General features: G+C 41.6%; 2 long non-coding RNA genes across 2 annotated transcripts; both read left to right on the forward strand.

The window, feature by feature from the left end:
* Nucleotides 1–6,378: 6,378 nt before the first annotated feature.
* Nucleotides 6,379–10,984, forward strand: LOC120392707. The gene is made up of 3 exons (XR_005591760.1): nt 6,379–6,541; nt 8,970–9,074; nt 10,879–10,984. It is a non-coding gene; the product is annotated as an uncharacterized LOC120392707 (long non-coding RNA).
* Nucleotides 10,985–12,880: 1,896 nt separating this feature from the next.
* On the forward strand, nt 12,881–14,675 carry LOC120392705. Its single transcript, XR_005591759.1, has 3 exons — nt 12,881–12,928; nt 13,704–13,787; nt 14,625–14,675. It is a non-coding gene; the product is annotated as an uncharacterized LOC120392705 (long non-coding RNA).
* The last annotated feature ends 10,846 nt before the right edge of the window (nt 14,676–25,521 follow it).

Raw genomic sequence — 25,521 nt, forward strand, 5'->3', positions numbered from 1 at the left:
CTTTGAGATGAACATGGGCAGTGAGCAGTGCTAACAAAATACCTGGCTCTTTTTAAATCTGTGCAGCGTGTAGATAGAGATAGCTAGTTGTTGCTCATTGGCATTTTGGTTTTTTAACCAGAATAGCTATTTCTTTCTGGTGTCAGGATGGCTTCTTTTAAGTCTCCTGGATTTAGATACTGCCCATCAAACACGGGCACTATACCCTGTAATGTTTGGCATTTAAAATATGTGTTTTGTCTGGGGGAATGTTCCTGGAAAATGTACTATTTGCAAGTCCTTCACTTGCAGGACCTGCAAATCTAGAAGCCCTGCTCCAGATGTACTTAATGGGTAAAGCAATGAGAGTAGCTTCAGGCCCTGGGTCAGATAACCATCCTGTAAATGCCTTCTCTGCTCCTTAGAGTGCTAGTTCTGGGTCCCTCGCTTCCTGGGCCTCGTCAGCAACATCCTCTTTCAAAATCGGGCATGTCGGACAAGAAGCTTTCTGTGAAAAAGGTACAGGGCACGGAAGAGTCCAGAGATGAGCCCAGACTAAGATCTCCTCAAAGAGAAGGATGGAGAACTCCAAGCTTTTATGCAGACCCAACTTATGCTTATGCTTATCTTATGTCCGGACAAAGTGTCTTTTGGACACATGCTGTGTTCCTACTGACAGTTGTCACAGACTTGCATCTGCACCAAGGCCGGCTCTAGCATTTTTGCCGCCCCAAGCAGCAAAAAATAATAATAATAAAAAGCCGCATTCGCGATTGGTGGCAGCTCTACCGCCGCTTCTTCTACGGCAGCAATTCGTCGGCAGGTCCTTCGCTCCGAGAGGGAGTGACGGCCTCACCGCCGAATTGCCGCCGAACTGCCGCACGTGCCACCCCTCTCTTCATTGGCTGCCCAGGCACCTGCTTGCTACACTGGTGCCTGGAGCCGGCCCTGACCTTGCCTACTTTTCAAATGTTAGGCTGTCTTTTATTTTGATCTTAACTCTGAATTACCTTGGTTTCTAATGCTTCATTTTGTTTGTTTTTGATAACTGCAGCATTATGAATTTTTAAAAAAACAACACTTACATGTACTGTCAACTTTACTCACAGAGTTTAATGATTTGTTTGGTTTGGTTACTGCCTGGGGATTTTCTTGATAATTTCTTTAAGACATTTTGAAATCTTTCCCATGCAAAGAAAGAAAGCTGGCAGAGCCCCGGTGTTATGCAGAGAACAATGGGGGAGCTAAGAAACAGGGAACATTGTAGTACTTGAAGTATGATAGGGGTCCCTCGGGTTCTGTGGGTACCAGGAGAACTGGAGGTTCGGGTGGAGCTACTGAACTTTGCAGGCACTCTGAGTTGAGATTAGTGGAGAAACTCTGAGGGGTGCAGGAATGCCTGAGAACATGGGGAAGTTAGTCCAGCTGAATGTTTTGGCCTCTGCCAATTGCTGCAGCTCCACAATTTCCATGTGTATTGGGTAGAACATTGTAACTCATGCAAGTCATGGATTCCACGATTCTTCATATTTATCTTTAGCTTAACTCTTTTCCCATCCCCTTTCTGCCCCTCCATACACACTTAGATTAAAGAAGTTATGTTGCCGTGGGGAAAGGCACCACCACATACGTCTTCTGGAGGTGTGATGGTTGTCACCTACCCTTTGCTGTCAGGGATTTTATCTATGCATGCAGATTCTGCTGCCTACTTAAGAATGTTCGAAAATGCTGCTGCTTGTTAGAAAATTCTGCTGCTTTCTACATCCTATAAACAGGATGCTGAAGGTTATACCATCATGTGAATGGGGGTTAAGAATTTTCCTATGGAGAGGTACAATAATGTCTGTTCTTTGCTATCTCTGTGAGGACCCCATTGAGAGAAGGTCTTGTCTGGGAGTAGGTTGAGGCCAGGGACATTGAGTCAATTCAGGGTTATTACCATGTTTGTATACAGATGTTCAAGTAATTTAACAATGAGAACTTTTGACCTGTGAATAGGCCCTCTCCACTTCACTGACTGATAGCAAAGTGCAGAGGAAAGATTGATTGGTTGCCACTTCTGATGTCACAATGATGCTACTTATGAATCACCTGAGTTACTGAGCAAATTGCACAGGAAAGATTGATTGGTTGGTACTTCTGATGTCACAATGATGCTATTTGTAAATCACCTTAGTTACTGGTATAGCTCTGTCACCATAACCTCTAGATGTGACTGTTGAGAGCTTTTCTTATTATAGTCTAGCTTCTTTACATGAGTTTGAAATCTGATTGAATTGCAAATTATATTAGTAACTATGGAATATATGAAGAGTTTGGGGTCTTCTGTCATTGAAATAATCAAAGCCAAGAATAAGGTGAGAGAACAAGCAGTGAATTTTATTAATATTGTGATTTAAAAAAAAAACTTGTTAGCTGGTTGAATGGACGGGTGGGGGATTGAGGGATTGTACCTGACTTACTGAAAGCTAACAGCTCTCTTCTATACCCTGCTATCTGCTTGGTCAAGAACTTTATAAATGAGACACAAAAACCAATTTTCTGATTTACAGACTGTTTCAGCAAAATCTGATGATCTCAAGCAGCAGAACTACATATGAAAAGCAAACATTCCTATTTTCTTCCAGAATTGTATATAATAATTTCTCTAACATTACTTAGTACATATTTCACTAACACAATTCATTACATAGTTCTCCAACAAAGCTTAACTATGTATGTGCTTGCTAATGGTGGCTCCAAAATTTACAGTAGAGCTTCAGAGTTACAAACACCGGAGTTACAAACTGATCAGTCAACCACACAAATCTCATTTGGAACCGGAAGAACATAATTAGGCAGCAGCAGAGACACATCCCTTCTACCCCACCCCACCCCAGCCCCCGCAAAAAAAGGCAAATACAGTACTGTACTGTGTTAAATTACTAAAAATGAAGGAAAGCAACATTTTTCTTCTGCATAGTTAAGTTTGAAAGCTATGTTAAGACAATGTTCAGTTGTAAACTTTTGAAAGAACAACCATCATGTTTTGTTCAGAGTTACGAACAACGTCCATTCCCGAGTTGGTAACTCTGAGGTTCTACTGTATATTTAAGTCCACCATTTCCCTATGCCCTTAAAAGACTTAAATAGCTTTACGTGAGCTAAAACATCTCATACTTTTGCTTATGCAGCACCAGCACAGGCAGAAGTTAATAAGGCCTATTAGTAGAATTGTATTGCAGTCTGTGAGGCTGGTACATAAACAAGGAAACAGAACAGTGCTGTCCACTTAGAGTCACAGACCTGCATGATCCAGGACAGATTTTTTTCTCTATCCTTTGGACCCTCTAAATTCTGGTGGTACCTCTGGATCTCTTCCATGACAGGAAAGAATTCACACACCTTACTGAAGAGTTTTAAAGTGCTCAGAAGGATCCTTCCAAGACCTCTCCGGTTTGCTGCAGAAGAATCAAGGGGGAAAAGGCCCTCTTGTATTCAGTGCAAGGAAGCCAAGAAATTTCTGTGGCTATAGTACTGATATAATTGAAACGTTGAAATAATTTGCATTAGTGGAGCAAACGTGTGATAATCATATAAAATGGATTTTTTTTTGCTAGCTAAAACAGATGCCAAACAGGTGTACACTAATAAGAGTAAAGAAATAAAGCCAGTCAAACCCAGCCTTTCATTAAGAGGCAAATCCTTATTTGGCCCCATCTTTCCATATCCATGAAGAGGCCTACACTTTGCTATATGGGATAGGGTGGGCAAGATTTCAGCAGCCTGCACAGCACTTCTTTTCTCTGCAGGAGCTTCCTTGCCACTGCATGAAGTGGTTGTTTGGTTTAGTGGGTCAGCCACTGCATTGATATACTGGACAACGTAGCAGGAGAACCATGGAAACTAGTGGATCATCTGCTGCTCTATGACTTTTAGGATTAGTGATTGGTTCCTTTTTTCCCCTACCTTTTCATTTTTTTAATTTTTTTTTTTTAATACCAGTTAGGTGGGTGTGTGCTGTGGGGAAGATCTGCACCTTGAAAACTTTTCCTTTATGGATAAGTTGCTCTGATAGACTGAACAAATAGCAGGCCAGCTCTCTAATGAGGCAGCTAGCAATGCAGTATTGTTATTGCAGTAGAGTGAATAACGATAACAAATATCTAAGAAACACAGATATTTTATATATCCTAAAGCCATTTGAAAGTGTCATAAAAAGACGTTTTAACAGCACCACTGTCTCCTTCTTTGAAAATCATTGGCTTTTCACCCTATTTAACATGGGGAAGTTAGTCCAGCTGAATGTTTTGGCCTCTGCCAATTGTTGCAGCTCCACAATTTCCGTGTGCATTGGGTAGAACATTATAACTCATGCAAGTCATGGATTCCACGATTCTTCATATTTCTCTTTAGCTTAACTCTTTTCCCATCCCCTTTCTGCCCCTCCATACACACTTAGATTAAAGAAGTTATGTTGCCGTGGGGAAAGGCACCACCACATACGTCTTCTGGAGGTGTGATGGTTGTCACCTACCCTTTGCTGTCAGGGATTTTATCTATGCATGCAGATTCTGCTGCCTACTTAAGAATGTTCGAAAATGCTGCTGCTTGTTAGAAAATTCTGCTGCTTCCTACATCCTATATACAGGATGCTGAAGATTATACCATCATATGAATGGGGGTTAAGAATTTGCCTCTGCAGAGGTACGGTAATGGCGGTTCTTTGCTACCTCTGTGAGGATCCCATTGAGAGAAGGTCTTGGCTGGGAGTAGGTTGAGGCCAGGGACAATGAGTCAATCCAGGGTTATTACCATGTTTGTATACAGATGTTCAAGTAATTTAACAATGAGACCTTTTGACCTGTGAATAAGCCCTCTCCACTTCACTGACTGATAGCAAAGTGCAGAGGAAAGATTGATTGATTGCTGCTTCTGATGTCACAATGATGCTACTTGTAAATTACCTGAGTTACTGGCATAGCTCTGTCACCATAACCTCTAGATGTGACTATTGAGAGCTTTTCTTATTATAGTCTAGCTTCTTTACATGAGTTTGAAATCCGATTGAATTGCAAATTATATTAGTAACTATGGAATATATGAAGAGTTTGGGGTCTTCTGTCATTGAAATAATCAAAGCCAAGAATAAGGTGAGAGAACAAGCAGTGAATTTTATTAATATTGTGATTTAAAAAAAAAACATTTATCTGGCAAAGTAAGAAGCTATTTTATGCAAAAAAGTAATGTAATCTAAAGTGTAACTCTGCTAAACTTGGAAAGTAGATTCATTTATTATACTGTGAAACAGGGATTTTTAGTTCCACTTTAAATGCAAATGTCAACCTGTTGGGTGAAAACCAAATCCACTTCAATTTAGGCTTAAACAATTTATTTTAACCTTTATTATATATGTTTTTAGACAATGCTACTATCACGTATGAATTACATAAACATGCAAAAAAGATAAGGCAAGACAAGGAAGTGCTCAAGTTATCTTTCTTGGGGACAGGGTGACTCTTTTCAAATCTCTGCTATGCTTGGCTATTTTTCCTCTGTCTCTTCTCCACTATTATGTCAAGCATCTAATTTTTTTTAATCCTCTGTTCTGTAACTTTGCGCAGACTCAGTAGAGGAAGCTACCTCATCCGTGTCTTTATCCATATATATTCTACTCTAACCCCCTAATTAAAAGATTCGCCTGCATAAATCACAATAACTAACCCAGATTAATACATTTTTTGCTTATCCTGCTAAAACGTACTTACAGCTGTGTAGTTCCCAACGCAGCTATTCCTTGCTGTCACGCTCCCTGGCTGCATGCAGTTGTACTTACATTACAACTGCAATTTTTATTCTTCGTACTCATCTGTTTCTGTGGCCTTGAGTTTTTACTTGTTAGCTGGTTGAATGGGCGGGTGGGGGATGAGGGGTTGTACCTGACTTGTACAATTTTGCTGCTTGTTAGAAAATTCTGCTGCTTTCTACATCGTATATACAGGATGCTGAAGGTTATACCATCATGTGAATGGGGGTTAAGAATTTTCCTATGGAGAGGTACAATAATGTCTGTTCTTTGCTATCTCTGTGAGGACCCCATTGAGAGAAGGTCTTGTCTGGGAGTAGGTTGAGGCCAGGGACATTGAGTCAATCCAGGGTTATTACCATGTTTGTATACAGATGTTCAAGTAATTTAACAATGAGAACTTTTGTCCTGTGAATAGGCCCTCTCCACTTCACTGACTGATAGCAAAGTGCAGAGGAAAGATTGATTGGTTGCCACTTCTGATGTCACAATGATGCTACTTATGAATCACCTGAGTTACTGAGCAAATTGCACAGGAAAGATTGATTGGTTGGTACTTCTGATGTCACAATGATGCTATTTGTAAATCACCTTAGTTACTGGTATAGCTCTGTCACCATAACCTCTAGATGTGACTGTTGAGAGCTTTTCTTATTATAGTCTAGCTTCTTTACATGAGTTTGAAATCCGATTGAATTGCAAATTATATTAGTAACTATGGAATATATGAAGAGTTTGGGGTCTTCTGTCATTGAAATAATCAAAGCCAAGAATAAGGTGAGAGAACAAGCAGTGAATTTTATTAATATTGTGATTTAAAAAAAAACTTGTTAGCTGGTTGAATGGACGGGTGGGGGATTGAGGGATTGTACCTGACTTACTGAAAGCTAACAGCTCTCTTCTATACCCTGCTATCTGCTTGGTCAAGAACTTTATAAATGAGACACAAAAACCAATTTTCTGATTTACAGACTGTTTCAGCAAAATCTGATGATCTCAAGCAGCAGAACTACATATGAAAAGCAAACATTCCTATTTTCTTCCAGAATTGTATATAATAATTTCTCTAACATTACTTAGTACATATTTCACTAACACAATTCATTACATAGTTCTCCAACAAAGCTTAACTATGTATGTGCTTGCTAATGGTGGCTCCATAATTTACAGTAGAGCTTCAGAGTTACAAACACCAGAGTTACAAACTGATCAGTCAACCACACAAATCTCATTTGGAACCGGAAGAACATAATTAGGCAGCAGCAGAGACACATCCCTTCTACCCCACCCCACCCCAGCCCCCGCAAAAAAAGGCAAATACAGTACTGTACTGTGTTAAATTACTAAAAAATGACGGTAAAGCAAAATTTTTTCTTCTGCATAGTTAAGTTTGAAAGCTATGTTAAGACAATGTTCAGTTGTAAACTTTTGAAAGAACAACCATCATGTTTTGTTCAGAGTTACGAACAACGTCCATTCCCGAGTTGGTAACTCTGAGGTTCTACTGTATATTTAAGTCCACCATTTCCCTATGCCCTTAAAAGACTTAAATAGCTTTACGTGAGCTAAAACATCTCATACTTTTGCTTATGCAGCACCAGCACAGGCAGAAGTTAATAAGGCCTATTAGTAGAATTGTATTGCAGTCTGTGAGGCTGGTACATAAACAAGGAAACAGAACAGTGCTGTCCACTTAGAGTCACAGACCTGCATGATCCAGGACAGATTTTTTCTCTATCCTTTGGACCCTCTAAATTCTGGTGGTACCTCTGGATCCCTTCCATGACAGGAAAGAATTCACACACCTTACTGAAGAGTTTTAAAGTGCTCAGAAGGATCCTTCCAAGACCTCTCCGGTTTGCTGCAGAAGAATCAAGGGGGAAAAGGCCCTCTTGTATTCAGTGCAAGGAAGCCAAGAAATTTCTGTGGCTATAGTACTGATATAATTGAAACGTTGAAATAATTTGCATTAGTGGAGCAAACGTGTGTTAATCATATAAAATGGATTTTTTTTTGCTAGCTAAAACAGATGCCAAACAGGTGTACACTGATAAGAGTAAAGAAATAAAGCCAGTCAAACCCAGCCTTTCATTAAGAGGCAAATCCTTATTTGGCCCCATCTTTCCATATCCATGAAGAGGCCTACACTTTGCTATATGGGATAGGGTGGGCAAGATTTCAGCAGCCTGCACAGCACTTCTTTTCTCTGCAGGAGCTTCCTTGCCACTGCATGAAGTGGTTGTTTGGTTTAGTGGGTCAGCCACTGCATTGATATACTGGACAACGTAGCAGGAGAACCATGGAAACTAGTGGATCATCTGCTGCTCTATGACTTTGGGATTAGTGATTGGTTCCTTTTTTCCCCTACCTTTTCATTTTTTTAATTTTTTTTTTTTAATACCAGTTAGGTGGGTGTGTGCTGTGGGGAAGATCTGCACCTTGAAAACTTTTCCTTTATGCTGCCTACTTAAGAGTGTTAGAAAATGCTGCTCCTTGTTAGAAAATTCTGCTGCTTCCTACATCCTATATACAGGATGCTGAAGGTTATACCATCATATGAATGGGGGTTAAGAATTTGCCTCTGCAGAGGTACGGTAATGGCTGTTCTTTGCTATCTCTGTGAGGATCCCATTGAGAGAAGGTCTTGGCTGGGAGTAGGTTGAGGCCAGGGACAATGAGTCAATCCAGGGTTATTACCATAACCTCTGTCACCATAACCTCTAGATGTGACTGTTAAGAGCTTTTCTTATTATAGTCTAGCTTCTTTACATGAGTTTGAAATCCGATTGAATTGCAGATTATATTAGTAAATATGTTCAAAATAGTTCAGTAATTTTTTTCTGATCAATCAATGTGCCGATTCTCTGTAAATTTAAAGTTGCATTGAATTTATCTCCTGTGCCTAAACAATTACCGGTATTAAAACTTTAGCACACACTTGTCTTCTAGCCAAGTGTAATCTGTTCTCAGTTTGGTATGGGACACCTGTGTGAGTGTTCACTAAGTCATGGAACACTGTAAGCTGTTTTGGGGCAGAGACCATGACTTCCTCGTATGTATGTCGTTTTTTGTTGTTGTTGTTTTTTTAAACACTGCCTACTAAAGTGGGATATCAATCCTGATTGCGGGGGTGGGATTGCTATTGTAGTACAAATAATAAATATTACCCTTGCATCGCTGTGATTTATGATTAAACTTTGTATAGCGTGAAATGTTGGAGCAAAAAATGGACGACCTACTGAGTCATCAGAGACAATTTGTCGAAAATAATCGTCGGTCCTTAGAACAGAAAAGAAAAGAAAAGGAAAAGGTAAGACGAGACCCATTTTTTCACAAGTTTAAAGTTGCCTCCAGACTGCTATTACCAGAGTGAACAAATTGTTCATTGAGTATTTGTCCATGTAGAAGAAAAAACGCTGACGATTCCATATTTGATGTGTGCGCGCCCACGTGCACGCTGTCAGAATTTTTTCCCTGTAATGGTATCCCTAGGGCCGGCTTTGGCAACCTCTGGAGCCCTGTGCTTATGCGCCGGTACATGGGGCCCTGCTGATCCCACGCCCTCTCAGTTCCTTGAATGGGTCTGTATTTGTTAGTGAAACAATTTACTGGCCTACCACGAATTAAGTTGACTAAAGCCATGTTCCCTAGCTGGTGACGATAGTAGCCTGGTGGTTATAACTTGGTCTGAGGAAGTGAATCCGTCTTTCTTCAAGGTAGGCTGGGCAGGCAGGCTACCAATTTGTTCACCTCTAATTTATAGTTCGATGACAAAAATAAAATCAGAAAAAAGTTTGAACATTTTGCTAATAATTTGCTCACTTCTTCCTGAGTTTGACCCTCCTCGCCTGCATTCTTCTGCTCCTGGCAGGCCAACCCAGGGTAGGAGTGGGGCTTTGGAAAGGGTCTGAGGGCAGAGAGGCTGAATATAATAAGGGGGTGGGGAGACATAAAGATTTGGGGAAATGGATCACTGGGATCCAAGAGGGTGGGGACTTCATAGGATGGGTCTCTGGCTGGCAATGAGAGTGGGAACAGGCTGTGGGGGTGCTTGAGGACATGGGATGGAGCAGGTGTCTTGCTGGAGGATAGGAGGGTGCTTAGGAGAAAGCAGAGGGGAAGCACTAGCACTTCACTACCTGCTCCAGCTGACAAACCTGCTATGATTTGTTAGAGGGGAGTCCTGCAGCTGCTGCCAAGAGAAGTTTGGCAGAGAGCTTTGTTGCCAGGAGACACCACTAGTGCTTTCCTTCCCTATCTTCCTCCACTCTCTGCTCCCCCACTGAGCCCTCTCTTTTCCTTACCAACCCAACACCCCCTACTAAAAGTCCCGTGCCCTCAGAGCCCTATTCCCCCATATAAATCCCCTCTCAAATTCATGTAGAGCCCCAACCATAAGGTCAGTGGGGCTGGGAAGAAGCTTCAAAAACGAATTATACCCAGATGGACATCTACTTTGCATCTCCTAAAGATTGCAGGAGATGGGCTAGATACCTAAGGGTCTTAGGAGGTGTCCATTAGTGAAGTTCTGCTCCCCCAGACCTGAGGCAGGAGGAGTCAGTGCCCCTCTACAAACTTCTGTTGCTGCCCAGTCGTGTGTGAAGTCAAATTGAAAATAACTAAGGCATTTTCCTCATGAAAAACATTTTGACAGCAATAAGCTAAACATGTTATCATATCAAAGAAGGGAATTCCCCCCACCCCAAAGGATCATGATTATTGGGGCTTAGTCTGGTTGCTTAGTTGTAATGCTCAATGTTGTTATGGAGATCTACTTTTGAATCGATATATAAGCTTCATTCCATTATTTGCTAGTATTTTTTTGATCCACCTGTATTGGTGTAGCAGATGAAGTAGGCTACTCTGATTGGCCAAAGTGAGTCATGGCCATTAGTGTCCATAACAGAATTTATGCTTTACTTAAAAATGGGTTTTAAACTCTTTTTGCTTCTGTCAGAGAGTGTAATTAGTGTAATTAGTAACTTTTTACAGAGGTGATTTACAGTCCCTCCCCCGCGCTTTCCAGTGTTAATAGTTATAGTAACTTGACAAGAAACATGTAACAGGAGTGTGTTTCTCTCTCCTACCCCACCCCCAATCTTCTACATTTCTAGGAAGTGTTTGGTCAGCTACATGACTTACTGACAGGGGATCTGTCGTGCGACCAGATGAACCAGGACTTGCAGCAAGCCAACGACGCTCTATGAGCAGAACTCGACAAAGTAGGAGCTAACCTAACTGACCTATTCAAATGGATGTGGTGATGCTGAGTTTTTATTTGATGTAAAATTTAACTGTCCTCTTTATTGTGTTTGAAGATCTATTCATGACTAATATTTAAGTTTCAGAGTAGCAGCCGTGTTAGAAATCCATCAGCTGCAAGAAGAACTGAAAACAGCTTAACAGTTTCTGAAGGAGACCCAGAATTATGCGGAAGAGATGAAAATGTGAGATACACATTTCTACCTATTTTTTTTTCCAGAGTTAAATAGTTTCTTTACTTTCAAATATCATCGTGCCAGGCTTCTAATTCAAGTTAACAGTAGAATATATAGAGGGTCTTAAGACAGTAATTCACAAGCTCCTGAGGACTACTAGCCAGTGCTGCACATCCAGACTTTTTTTTTTCTTACTGGGCTTAACCCTGTTTTAATGTTACCAACACCACTACAGTGACAAACTCCACTCTATGAGGCCATCAGAGCTGCGTTTTCTAATAGGTACAGACTCAGAGCTTGCAATTTAAACCTGTCCCGCATCTCACACCCCTTTTTTGAGCAAAGAAAACAGCTTTTTTAATACCCACCAAGCAGCACGGAATGTTAATGTTCCCCTTAATACCTAGATCACACTTAATGCATATTTGAGCCATGGCCATGAGCTTTGGATAAGCTCTGAATCCATATAAAGGTTAACTAGAGTCTCTCCAACAAGACAGATGAGCCGCGATATATCAATTCCCGATAAATCGATCGCTACCCGCCGATAGGGCGGGTAGTCTGGACGTACCCTTAGGATGTGTTTGCTGTGGTTTTCTCCTATATACGGGTCTCCTGGAGTGCTCTGTATCAGACTCACTGCCTCCCTTCTCTCCCACCCGAGTATATCTGGGTGTGCAGAGATGTGTTACTTCTGTGAAGCCCATTCTCAGGTGGCAGGGTAATGTAATTTGTTCATCTCTGCTTTTCAGTCTGGGACCCTCTTTCAAGCAGAGAAGGGGTCCCAAATTTTAGGTCACAATGGAGTGGGAATTGTCCCTGTCCGTTTATCAGGTCAAGGACCCAGGCTTTACCAAGGAAAGGAGTTTGGACTCTCCTCCCCCTCTCCATAGGCTTGCTCAGCATTGAAGGATTGAAGAGCACTTTAGACAGTGTGTGCCCAGAAGAGGTTGGTGTTTACTGCCGAGCAGAAGGGGAAACGTTTTTAAACCTGTCCATCTAGGTGAATTTTTTCTTATCAATTCCCTCTGCATTTTCTAGCCTACAATCTTTTTCTACCTCCATTTGTGGTGAATGAGGACTGTAGTTCTATGCTCTCGCTTCAGAAATACACATCAAAAAGCACTCATGTAGCACAGTGTGGAGCCGGTGTTGTGGCAAGCAGGCTTGAGTTACAGTACTCACTCCATGCCCAGCTGATGGAGCACTGTGTTTGATATTTACATTATCCTGAAGTGCGTTTTATAAGGCTGCCAGATATCTACCATCCATTTATTTTGGCACCCCAATGCACATAGGGTGGACAAACATGCCTGGACCACATGCTATTCGGCTGGGTTCTGTCATTTGGTTATTTTGAATATTATATTTAGATTATGATTTCTCTATCAAGGAAATCTACACACACGTAGCTTTCCAATAAACATGATTTAATGTTTCTCTGTTGGAATTAGAAGCTGCTATAATTCAATTGTATATTACTAAGTGAACTCTACTGTACAAATTCATATTATAACTTTTGTTTGGATTTTTAGTTGCACTGAACTTTTAATGGCAGGTGAGATGCCATTAGTGAGAGTATAATGCTTAGACAGAAGAATGAATTTTCCTATTAGCAACTAAAATTTTTTTTTTATTTTATAGCTAGACAATCTGAAGGCTTTAGATCAACTGAAGAAGCAAAATGGATTCGCTCACAGTAAACTGAAGACATGGATGCAATCCTGTAAGCAGCTGGGGAAGGAAAAAGCAATGTTGCCAAAACAAATTGCGGACCATAATGCTCTATTAAAGGAGCACAAGCCAAGTCTGGGGTAGTTGAAGAAGGAAGTGCTCTACTAGAATGATTGTAAGGCTGCAAATCATTCATGGAAGTCACGGTTTCTGTGACCTCTGTGAATTTTGCAGTGCTGGTGCAGCTGATCCCAGGATCCCAGCAGCTGGGGAAGCCCGTTGCTCAGTCAGCCCCAGGCACGGTCCCTGGAGCAGCAGTCTGGGACTAGTGGTGGTGGGGCCTGAGCCACCCCTTCCCCCCCTGCACCAGCATTGCCCTGCTCTCTCTCTCCACCCCCCAGCAGTCTTCAGGAGCGTCCCCTCTCCCAGGCAGTAAGATTAATCCCAGGTATTTTCAGTAAAAGTCATGGAGGGGTCACAGGGCCCTGACTTTTTGTTTATTGCCCGTGACCTGTCCATGACTTTTACTAAAAATACCCATGACTAAAACATAGCCTTAATCATGATCCTGTTTCTAACCTTAATGCATTTATTTAGAACACATGTTTTCAAAACATCCATTATTACATTTGATTCAGATGAGGGGCCAGATCCTCATAAATCAGTATAGCTTCTGAAGCTCTGGTATAGTTGACTGTGGTTGCACAAACACACATCTTATGTACTTCATTAACAAATGAATGATTGAGATCATTGCATTCTAAACGCATCTTTCCAGAGTCTCCTTAAAGTTATTTGTACAGGTAATGACTCTTTCCTTTGGTCAGGTGCTGATGAGGTGGCACATTCACTGACCCAGGACAACGAGCAAGAGTATGAGCCAGACGGACTCCCGGAGCTGGTCAGAAAAGGTAATTGTTACTTCTTTAGAGGAGAACGGTCCACACTGGGGAGTGCGTGTGCGCGCGCTTATCTAAATAATCGTGTTGTCATAGGTGTGACTTGGAAGCATTGTAAAAACTTGGACATCATTGGCCAAATTCAGCCCTCGTATAGGTTGCAAGAAAGGGATTCTAGGCCCAGCCATTCCCAATATAAAACACCTTTTTCTTCTGGTTGATAGGAAGGGGGGAAATTTTTGCTTAAACATTTTTAGCTAAATGTTTTTTCATTGAAATGTGCTGCATTGTCAATGCCGAAATGTATTACGGAGATGTATTGATTCGGACAAAGTTTTGCTGAGCAGGAGGAAGGCCCCAAATTGAAAGCCTGATGTTTTTGATTCAATTTCATTTTATGAAAGCATTTGAAAGGCTTATGTTTTCATTCCAATCTAGAATAAAAACAAATTCTGAAACCTGAAAGGGGTAAAACAGAATTGTCTCCCTCTGGCCGCTCTATGTAGAACAATAGGAGAGACATCGTTTTCAGATGGAAATGATTTTCCAGTTAATGGTGTCCTTTAAAGGAAAAAGAGAACATTTGCTTGGGGAAAACTCTTTTTGCCATTTTAGTAGAGTTGCTGTTGCACAGATCCACACCCTTGCCTGAGTTCACCTATAAAATTCTAGGAACGCAAGATAGTCCTAATCATTCCCCCATTCTATGTTATTCAGTGAGTAAATGCCATTTTACTTTCTTAAATTATTACCCGTTGTCATCTCCATCTTGAATTGAGCAAGATCAGATTGATTGGAACAATAAAGTAATTTAATCAACTGTGGTTCATGGCTGTTGTTTATTTTCAGGCTTTGCTGATATTCCTACTGGGAAAACCAACCTCTGTGTTTTGCGCAGAACAGCTAAACCTAAAGACCAGTCCCGTCTTGCTGCTCAAAGCCAAAATTTGTCACCATATGGCCAACGTTTACAGAAAGGCAGGTCAGATAATTTTGCCAAGATCTCTAAACCGACAGCTGGTGGCAGCAAATCACCAAAGGTAACTGATCGTCAAAATGTATCTGAATGTGCAGGGCATGGGAAATCCACATAATGTGTTTATCTCCAAGTGAGTTTGAAGATATGCCATGTTATTCATACCTCCTTTATATCTGCCATGAATATAGTGAAGACAAGGTCATCAGTGTAAAAAAATCCCCTCTCAAATTCATGCACATAAACTTGGGGCTGGGAAGAAGCTTCAAAACAGAATATGGACATCTACTTTGCATCTCCTAAAGATTGCAGGAGATGGGCTAGATACCTAAGGGTCTTAGGAGGTGTCCATGGTGAAGTTCTGCTCAGCCAGCCCCAGTTCTCTTAGACTCATAGACTTTAAGGTCAGAAGGGGCCATTATGATCATCTAGCCCAGTCCTGTTGTGAATCAAATTGTCAAATGAAATAACTCAAGGCACCTTTTCCTCAGAGAACATGACATGCTGCAGAAAGCTAAAAATTCCCCATAGCCCAAAGGAATCCTTCCATTAAGGGGCTTAGTCTGGTTGCTTAGTTGTAATGCTCAATGTTGTTACTAATAAGAAGGTTTTCCAAATTATTTCTAGTTCCTATTTTTTGATCCACCTGTAGCAGATGCCAGGCTACTCTGATTGGCCAAAGTGAGTCATGGCCATTAGTGTCCATAACAAATTTCAAGTACCAGCCTTAAAAAGGGTTCTTTTACAACAAATTCCCTTCTTTCTTAGAGTGTAATTTAAACTCTAATCTTACAGAGTGATTTACAAATACCCTATCATAGTTAATAGTTATAGTAACTTGACAGAAACATGTTTTTTGTCCTCTCCAGTCTTCAACCTACATTAAGATGTTTGGTCAGCTATATTTACTCTCTGATTTCCATCTTTACTGAAAAACATCCATTATTACATTTGATTCAGATGAGGGGCCAGATCCTCATAAATCAGTATAGCTTCTGAAGCTCTGGGTATAGTTGGATTGTGGTTGCACAAACACACATCTTATGTACTTAATTAACAAATGAATGATTGAGATCATTGCATTCTAAACGTGATCTTTCCAGAGTCTCCTTTTTAAAGTTATTTGTACAGGTAATGACTCTTTCCTTTGGTCAGTATTGCTGATGAGGTGGCATTCACTGACCCAGGACAACGAGCAAGGTAGGCCAGGGGCGGACCTGCGGGCTGGTCGAAAGGTAATTGTTACTTCTTTGAGGAGAGCGATTCCACACTGGGAGTGCGTTAATGCGTGGCGGCTTATCTAAATAATCTACGTGTTGTCATAGGTGTGACTTGGAGAAGCATTGTAAAAACTTGGACATCATTGGCCAAATTCAGCCCTTCATTATAGGTTGCAGAAAGATTCTAGGCCCAGCCATTCCCAATATAAAACACCTTTCTTCTGGTTGATAGGAAGGAAATTTTTGCTTAAACATTTTTAGCTAAATGTTTTCAATTGAAATGTGCTGCATTGTCAATGCCGAAATGTATTCTGAGAATGTGATGATTCGGACCACAAAGTTTTTGCTGGGCAGGGAGGAAGGCCAAATTGAAAGCCTGATGTTTTTGATTCAATTTCATTTTATGAAAGCATTTGAAAGGCTTATGTTTTCATTCCAATCTAGAATAAAACAAATTCTGAAACCTCGAAAGGGTCATAAACAAATTGTCTCCCTCTGGCGGCTCTATGTAGAACAATAGGAGAGACATCGTTTTCAGATGGAAATGATTTTCCAGTTAATGGTGTCCCTTTAAAGGAAAAAGAGAACATTTGCTTGGGAAAACTCTTTTGCCATTTAGTAGAGTTGCTGTTGCACAGATCCACACCCTTGCCTGGGATTCACCTATAAAAATTCTAGGAGCATAAGATAGTCTAATCATTCCCCATTCTATATTTATTCAGTGAGTAAATGCCATTTTACTTTCTTAAATTATTACCACGTTGTCATCTCCATCTTGAATTGGGCAAGATCAGATTGATTAGAACAATAAAGTAATTTAATCAACTGTGGTTCATGGCTGTTGTTTATTTTTCAGGCTTTGCTGATATTCCTACTGGGAAAACCAACCCCGGTGTTTTCGCCAGAACAGCGCTAAACCTAAAGACCAGTCCCGTCTTGCTTCTCAAAGACAAAATTTGTCACCATATGGCCAACGTTTACAGAAAGGCAGGTCAGATAATTTTGCCAAGATCTCTAAACCGACAGCTGGTGGCAGCAAATCACCAAAGGTAACTGATCGTCAAAATGTATCTGAATGTGCAGGGCATGGGAAATCCACATAATGTATTTATCTCTCCAAGTGAGTTTGAAGATATGCCGTGTTATTCATACCTCCTTTATATCTGCCATGAATATAGTGAAGACAAGGTCATCAGTGTAAATAAAATGAATAAAGCTTGGCACATAACAAAGATCTGGGCATAATGGTAAACTTAAAATTGTTGGTATGATCAAATCTGTGATCTCATGCCAAGTGCTCATTAACTTGGTAAATGGGAATGAGGTCAATCTTCCCACTTTAATGCTCATCCCAAATATTTGATTATTTCTTGAAAGGCCTGGATGCCTAGAGCAGCGGGGGGGTGCCGTGCATATATGGATTACACGCAAAAGCACTCAAATATTCGTATATGCTGGAATTAAGGCTCCTTGGCCCAATCTCCCTGCTCAGCCAGCCCCAGTTCTCTTAGACTCATAGACTTTAAGGTCAGAAGGGGCCATTATGATCATCTAGTCAGACCTCCTGCACAGCGCAGGCCACAGAACCTCACCCACCTCCTGTAACAAACCCCTAACCTGTGTCTGAGTTACTGAAGTCCTCATATCGTGGTTTAAAGACCTCCAGGTGAGAGAATCCTCCAGCAAGTGACCCGTGCCCTATGCTGCAGAGGAAGGTGAAAAACCTCCAGGGCCTCTGCCAATCTGCCCTGGAGGAAAAATCCTTCCCGACCCCAAATATGGCGATCAGTTAAACCCTGAGCATGTGGGCAAGACTCACCAGCCAGCACCCAGGAAAGAATTCTCTGTAGTAACTCAGATCCCATCTCCTCTAACATCACATCACAGACCACTGGGCATATTCACCTGCTAATAATCAAAGGTCAATTGCCAAATTAATTGCCAAAATTAGGCTATCCCATCATACCGTTCCCTCCATAAACTTATCAAGCTTAGTCTTGAAGCCAGATATGTCTTTTGCCCCCGCTAGTCCCCTTGGAAGACTGTTCCAAAATTTCACTCCTCTAATGGTTAGAAACCTTCGTCTAATTTCAACTCTAAACGTCCTAGTGTCCAGTTTATATCTATTTGTTCTTGTGTCCACATTGGTACTAAGCTTAAATAATTCCTCTCCCTCCCTGATATTTATCCTTCTGATATATTTATAAAGAGCAATCAGATCTCCCCTCAGCCTTCTTTTGATTAGGCTAAACAAGCCAAGGTCTTTGAGTCTCCTTACATAAGACAGGTTTTCCATTTCTTGGATCATCCTAGTAGCCCTTCTCTGTACCTGTTCTAGTTTGAATTCATCCTTCTTAAACATGGGAGACCAGAACTGCACAAAATATTCCAAATGAGATCTCACCAGTGCCTTGTATATGGTACTAATCCTCCTTATCTTTACTGGAAATATCTCGCCTGATGCATCCTAAAACCACATTAGCTTTTGTCATGGCCATATCACATTGGCGGCTCATAGTCATCTTGTGATCAACCAATACTCCAAGGTCCTTCTCCTCCTCTGTTACTTCCAAATGATGCGTCCCCGATTTATAACCAAAATTCTTGTTCTTAATCCCTAAATGCATGACCTTGCTCTTTTCACTGTTAAATTTCATCCTGTTACTATTACTCCAGTTTACAGGGTCATCCAGATCTTCCTGTGTGATATCCCGGTCCTTCTCTGTGTTAGCAATACCTCCCAGCTTTATTAGCACATTCCCACTTTTTGTGCCAAGGTCAGTAATAAAAAGATTAAATAAGATTGGTCCCAAAACCAATCCCTGAGGAACTTCACTAGTAACCTCTGTCCAGCCAGACAGTTCACCTTTCAGTATGACCTGTTGTAGTCTCCCCTTTAACCAGTTCCTTATCCACCTTTCAATTTTCATCTTGATCCCCATCTTTTCCAATTTAACTAATAATTTCCCCTGTGGAACCGTATCAAGTGCCTTACTGAAATCGAGGTAAATTAGATCCACTGCGTTTCCTTTGTCTAAAAAATCTGTTACCTTCTCAAAGAAGGAGATCAGGTTGGTTTGGCACGATCTACCTTTTGTAAAACCATGTCGTATTTTGTCCCAGTTACCACTGACCTCAATGTCCTTAACTACTTTCTCCTTCAAAAAATTTTTAAGACCTTGCATACTACAGATGTCAAACTAACAGGCCTATAGTTACTTGGATCACATTTTTTCCCTTTCTTAAAAATAGGAACTATGTTAGCAGTTCCCCAGTTGTCCAGTAGAACCCCTGAGTTTACTGATTCATTAAAAATTCTTGCTAATGGGCTTGCAATTTCATGTGCCAGTTCCTTTAATATTCTTGGGTGAAGATTATCTGGGCCCTCCAATTTAGTCCCATTAAGGTGTTTGAGTTTGGCTTCTACCTCGGATGTGGTAATATCTACCTCCATATCCTCATTCCCATTTGTCATCCTATCATTATCCCTAAGCTCCTCATTAGCCTCATTAAAGACTGAGGCAAAGTATTTGTTTAGATATTGGGCCATGCCTAGATTATCCTTAACCTCCACTCCATCCTCAGTGTTTAGCGGTCCCACTTCTTCTGTCTTTGTTTTCTTCTTATTTATACGGCTATTGAACCTTTTACTATTGGTTTTAATTCCCTTTGCAAGGTCCAACTCTACATGGCTTTTGGCCTTTGCCTTTATAACGTTATTCCTACATGTTCTGACCTCAATAAGGTAGCTTTCCTTGCTGATCATTCCCATCTTCCACTCCTTGTAGGCTTTCTGCTTTTTCTTAATCATCTCTCTGAGATGCTTGCTCATCCAGCTTGGTCATCAACTCCTGCCTATGAATTTTTTCCCCTTTCTTGGGATGCAGGCTTCTGACAGTTTCTGCAACTTTGACTTGAAGTAATTCCAGGCCTCCCCCACCTTTAGATCCACAAGTTCTTCAGTCCAATCCACTTCCCTAACTAATTTCCTTCATTCTTTAAAGTTAGCCCTTTTGAAATCAAAAACCCTAGTCCCAGATCTATTTTTGTTTATCCTTCCATCTAGCTTGAACTGAGTTAGCTCACGATCACTCGAACCAAGGTTGTCCCCTACAATCATTTCTTCTATGAGGTCCTCACTACTCACCCAAACCAAATCTAAAATGGCATCCCCTCTTGTTGGCTCTTCAACTACTTGATAAAGGAATCCATCAGCTATCATATCCAGAAAAATCTGAGCCCTACTATTATTACTAGCACTTGTCCTCCACTCTATATCTGGGAAGTTAAAGTCTCCCATAATCACTCAATTCCCATTAATGTTTACTTCATTAAAAACATGAAAGAGGTCTCTATCCATATCCAAATCAGCTCCCGGTGAGGGGAGATTCTAGTAGCTTTCTTTCCCATTGTGATTTTTGCCCACATAGACTCTGTCTTATCCATTCCATGACTTCTTATTTCTTTACAGTTAACCTCATCATTGATATACAATGCTACTCCACCACCTTTGCCTTAATTTCTGTCTTTCCTAAACAGCACATAGCCTTCTATACCTGTGCTCCAGTCATGACTACTATTCCACCATGTTTCTGTTATCCCTATAATATCTGGTTTCACTTCCTGCACCAGTAGCTCTAGTTCCTCCATTTTGTTACCTAGGCTCCTCGCATTAGTGTACAAACATCTTAATTTTTGCCATTTGGCTTCACTGACATTCTTTACCCGGTTAGGCACAGACATTCTACCACCAGTATCACCTATTAGACTGGTATCTACACTACCCTTCCTCCTTATTTCCATTCTTCTGCCCACGGCTGTATCCTCTCTTACTTTGTTTTCTTCCCTCTCAATGCTAAGAAGGGAGATTACCCTTTTATGGGAATTTTGGAGATTACCTGGACATCTCCCAACCATCTTCCCCAAATTCCTAGTTTAAAGCTCTCTTAATCAGTTGTGCCAGCCTCCATCCTAGAAGTCTATTTCCCTCCTTACTCAGGTGAAGTCCATCCCGAGAGAACAGTCCTCTGTCCATGAATGCCTCCCAGTGGCCGTACATCCCAAAGCCTCCTTATAGCACCACTGCCTGAGCCATCTGTTGATTGCCATAATCTTTTCACACCTTTGTTGCCCTTCTCTAGGAACAGGCAGAATCCCACTGAAGATCACCTGAGCCTCAATTTCATTAAGCGTCTTCTTCATTTTCCAACTCTGCAAACCTGTTCCTGAGCTCTATTTCTCCTTCACTGGCCCGTCTTTTTCTCTGCCTGGTTCTCTTAGTCACGTGCTTCCACCGTCCACTTTCCTCACCCAGCAGTCTCCCCTCAGAATTCTTTGGTCCTGCTTCCATCTGCAAGTCTGAGCTTTTCCCTTCAGCCTCCTCATGTCTTTGCTCCATCATCCGCTCGAACCCCCTTCTAAACTCAACCAGAGTTTCCACCTGCATCTCCAGTCCTCGGATCTTTTCTTCCATCTGCTCTATCAGTCGGCACGTCAGGCAGACGAAACTCTTTTCAGGTACCCCCTCCAGGATCATGTACATGCAGCAGCTTCCACATCCAGTCATCCTCATTCTGTCTTTCACTGCTGCCTCTGTATTGGTCATAGCCTTCCCACCTAAAACCTGTTAGTCCAGGAAGCACAAACCGAAGCAAACCACCACCACCTACAGCAAAACAAACCCCAACAGGCACCAGAACACCAGCAGACCACCACCCACTCCCTTCACTAGCCTGTCAATTCCTCTGCCTAAGTCTCTTAGTCTCCCCTGCAAATTCCCCCTGCAAACTCCCTTCTTCTCCTCCTCCTCCTCCTCCTCCTCATAGCTCTGTGTCTTCTCTCAATGTCTCCTCTACATTCCTTTCCCCTTCCCTGGCCTTCTCTCATAGTTTTCCAGTCCTAGCATTGCCTACCAGCTCCCTGTCCTTGGCCCCCTCCCCGCACCCCCATTCCAGTCCCAATCTTGGCATACTCCTTGTCCCAGTCTGCCCCTCCTGTCCCCGCCCCTCCATTTGTCTTTTGTCCCCTCTGCATTTGAGTCCAGTATCTTCCTCCACCAGCGTGCTTGTGCAGCAGCTTGGAGGGATCATTGGGAGTTTATTAAGAGAAAAGTTCCTGCTCTCAGTTCTGGAGCCTGAACCAAAGCAGCTGGGAAGAACCATTGCAGGGAAACTCTGGCTTTGATCTTAGAGGCCTGGGCTGGAGCATATCAATTGCTCTGCGGGGATGGCACAGTGTGCCGTGTTTTCACCTCCAGGAGCTATGGGGAAATGGCGCATGTGCAGTCACTCTGTGGGGAATAGCTCATGCACAGTTTGGTTAGCACTAAGAGCTGTGCGCGATTCAAGTATACTCAGCGAGGATGAAATCTTCAGAGATTTTAGCTGCTAAAAATCTAAGAATTCTCTCTGAGTATCTGTGAACTGTGATTTTTTTTCAAAGGCTTATAATTTGGCCAAATGTGGGCAGGTTTTCATGGGGATGGCAAAAAGCACATTCTCTGCACAAAGGCCACTCCCTGCCAAATTACAGGTCCCCGCCCCAACACATGGAGTTTTTCAAAGAAAAGTTGCCAGATCTTGGGAATAGCTTAACCATTTTGGCTGAAATTCTGCTTCTGTCCCCCACCCCTGAAAATTTCAGCCCAAGCAATTAAAGTTTGTAAAGTTAGAAGCAGCAGAAAACAGGATCTTCTTGTAATGGGAGGAGTCAGGTACCCTTAATAATAAATGGTCCTATTAGCTTTGCCAGTAATATATGCTGGTAACAATTCTGTTTTTGCTGTTGCATTGCTGTGAACTTGGCCAATTTAAACAACACACAAGATCATTCTTTAAATAACAATCTCTACAAAAACAATCATACTTCAACAAATTGTTTAAAGAGATATTCTGTTCCCAGAGTTTTCATTTTTAGGGCCAGACCCTGAAGTCTTTTCTCAGTCCTTATGCAAACTTGATCTGATTTTTATCCTTTGCTTTTTATTATTGAGGACACTGGAAGGAAAATTGATTGCCTTCGTTAGAAGTTCTGGTACTGAACGTTGTCTTAATGCTCGTATTGTGATAGCCTCAACCAGACACTGGTCACTGCATGTCTGCAATCTGAGATTTTGCCCATTGCTAGAAAAACACTGTTAGAGTGAAGGAACAATTAGAGAGGCGGCACACTATCCCCACAACTCTTGGGTCTAATAAGGAATGCTTCCACATTCTCTGCTTTCAGTGGTAAAAATAATTTATTTTTAGATTTAGCCTTATATTTCTCAAGTTACTATTACAATGACAGAAGTGTAAGGACTGTCTTCCCTTTTTCCACTTGACATCAAAATTTTAACAGCTTTTATTTTGATAAGTATTGGCACTAGAAGAATAAGCCCTGATGCTCACCTCTTTGCACACAGGACCCACATCAGTGTAAGTGGAATGAGAATTGGGGCCAATTACCTAGACTATCAGAAGCTTTGGCATTCAGGATTTCAATTGTCATGAAGCACACATTTATAACTACTGAAGTTTTATCTAACTGATGCTAAAATCATGTCAGAATTTGGTGGGGAGTGCAGGAGAGACAAGGACGATTGTGATAGCGGTGGGGACTGGAATTTGAGAGAACCCCAAAGGTGTACACATTGTGAAATTTTTCAACAGTTTTACAAAGCTAGTGTTGACCATCACAACAAACATATTGTGAAGATTATGTTAAACATTTAGAATGACATGACATTCTCCTGAATATTTCATAATATGTCTGGACAGGATATAAGGTAAGGTAATAATTGGAGATATACCAATCTCCTAGAACTGGAAGGGACCTTGAAAAGTCATCAAGTCCAGTCCCCTGCCTTCATTAGGCAGGACTAATTTTTGCCCCAGATTCCTAAGTGGCCTCCCTCAATGATTGAACTCATAACCTTAGATTTAGCAGACCAATGCTCAAACCACTGAGCTATCCCTCCCCTTGGAGGAATAGCCTCGGCAGGCCAATGTAAATGCTTCAGGACTAAACAACTTTTTCAAGTGCTATCATATTTACAGAATAAACTATAGGACATTTACAAATTCATCATGAAATATCAGTAATTAAACTTAAATTACATATCTCAAAATACAGTTCTGCAGATTAGTGATTGAGTAAGAAGAGACTAGACAGGGAACTCCTGTGTACTACTCCTTAGCTTTGCCTATACCTTGTTAAATTATGTGACTTGTGATTTGTAAAGCATGGATAATAATGTCCATTCTAAACTTGAACATGGTGAGGAGTAGGTAGTTGCTGTAAAGCATTCTGCATAGCGCTGTTGTATTTTCAGAGTGATAACTATAAACATTGAAGATTCTTGCTTTTAGCGTGTGTCTGCTAATTCATATTATTCAGTCGCTTGGAATGGGTCTTTCACTTCCTGCTGGTAATTAACAAGGTTCTCCCATACCACTAAAGCATGAGAATTTTTTTCTTTGTATTGCAGGTAGATGATACTCAACGGTGCCAAGCAGAAACAACTATTGAACCCATGGAATCTCGTTCAAGATCTCCTCTTTGCATAAATAAGCAACCCACAAAAGCTGTTGCTGAGACCTCTAGGGAGAATCTTAACACACACAAAGGCAGATGTTCCTTCAGCAGAAAAACATTACCTGATCGGAATGAACAAGACAAAAACTGTATGGTACAGTAAACCTGAGTAGTATAGGTAGTATACCATGAAACAAACTGTAACCGCACCCTTTGATCCCTTAAACTCTGCCACTTGACCCCTTAAACCCCACCCACCTGTCACCAAAAGTCCCGCTCCGGGGGGTATTACTCCCAGGGTCAAGATGCCACATGACCAGAAGCAAGGTGTGTCATGTGACCATCCTCTACCAATCAGGAAGGGTTTCAGCCGCTGGGGACCACCCCGAGAGGAGATTTGACCAATCAAGGCAAGTTCCGGGGTGGAGTGACCCATCTGGATGTGGGTCATGTGACCCCTCTAAGAACTCCGCCTACTTCCCTCTACCAATCAGAATGGGGTTCACCCTGATAGGACTGCCCTCAGAGGAGATTTGACCAATCAGAGTGAGTTCTGGGGTGGGGTGACCTGTTCGGAAGTGGGTCGTGTGACCCCTCTAAGAACCCCTCCCAATGCCCTCTGCCAATCAGAGAGCAGCACCATTACCCCATAAGTCCCAGCTCCGGGCAGAGGAGGCCATCTCTTACCAAGGACACGTGTTTTAGAAATTGTGGAAAGGCTACTGAGAGGAAACGTGGACTCCTTTACCACCCCCATGAGAACTTCAGACTTTGTTTTAACCCCGAGCACCTTTAGACTTGTGTGGAGAAAGCGCTACCTCAATGACAGTTCCAAGGAGGACCCTTTGACTCAACTGTTGATGGATACGTTGGAATCTGACCCCGAAACCCTTGTTAGGAACCCTGATGAGTGTGACGGCCTCTCATTATTCACCTTCCTAGAGGTGATCATGGCTTAGAAGTCACAGGCAGACAAGGTGAGCGGAAAAGATGTCGCTCAGGTAAATGAATGATTAAAAAGCGATGGTCGAGGATA

This window comes from Mauremys reevesii, unplaced genomic scaffold, assembly GCF_016161935.1.
Source record: "Mauremys reevesii isolate NIE-2019 unplaced genomic scaffold, ASM1616193v1 Contig11, whole genome shotgun sequence".
In the NCBI taxonomy this organism is placed as follows: Eukaryota; Metazoa; Chordata; order Testudines; family Geoemydidae; genus Mauremys; species Mauremys reevesii.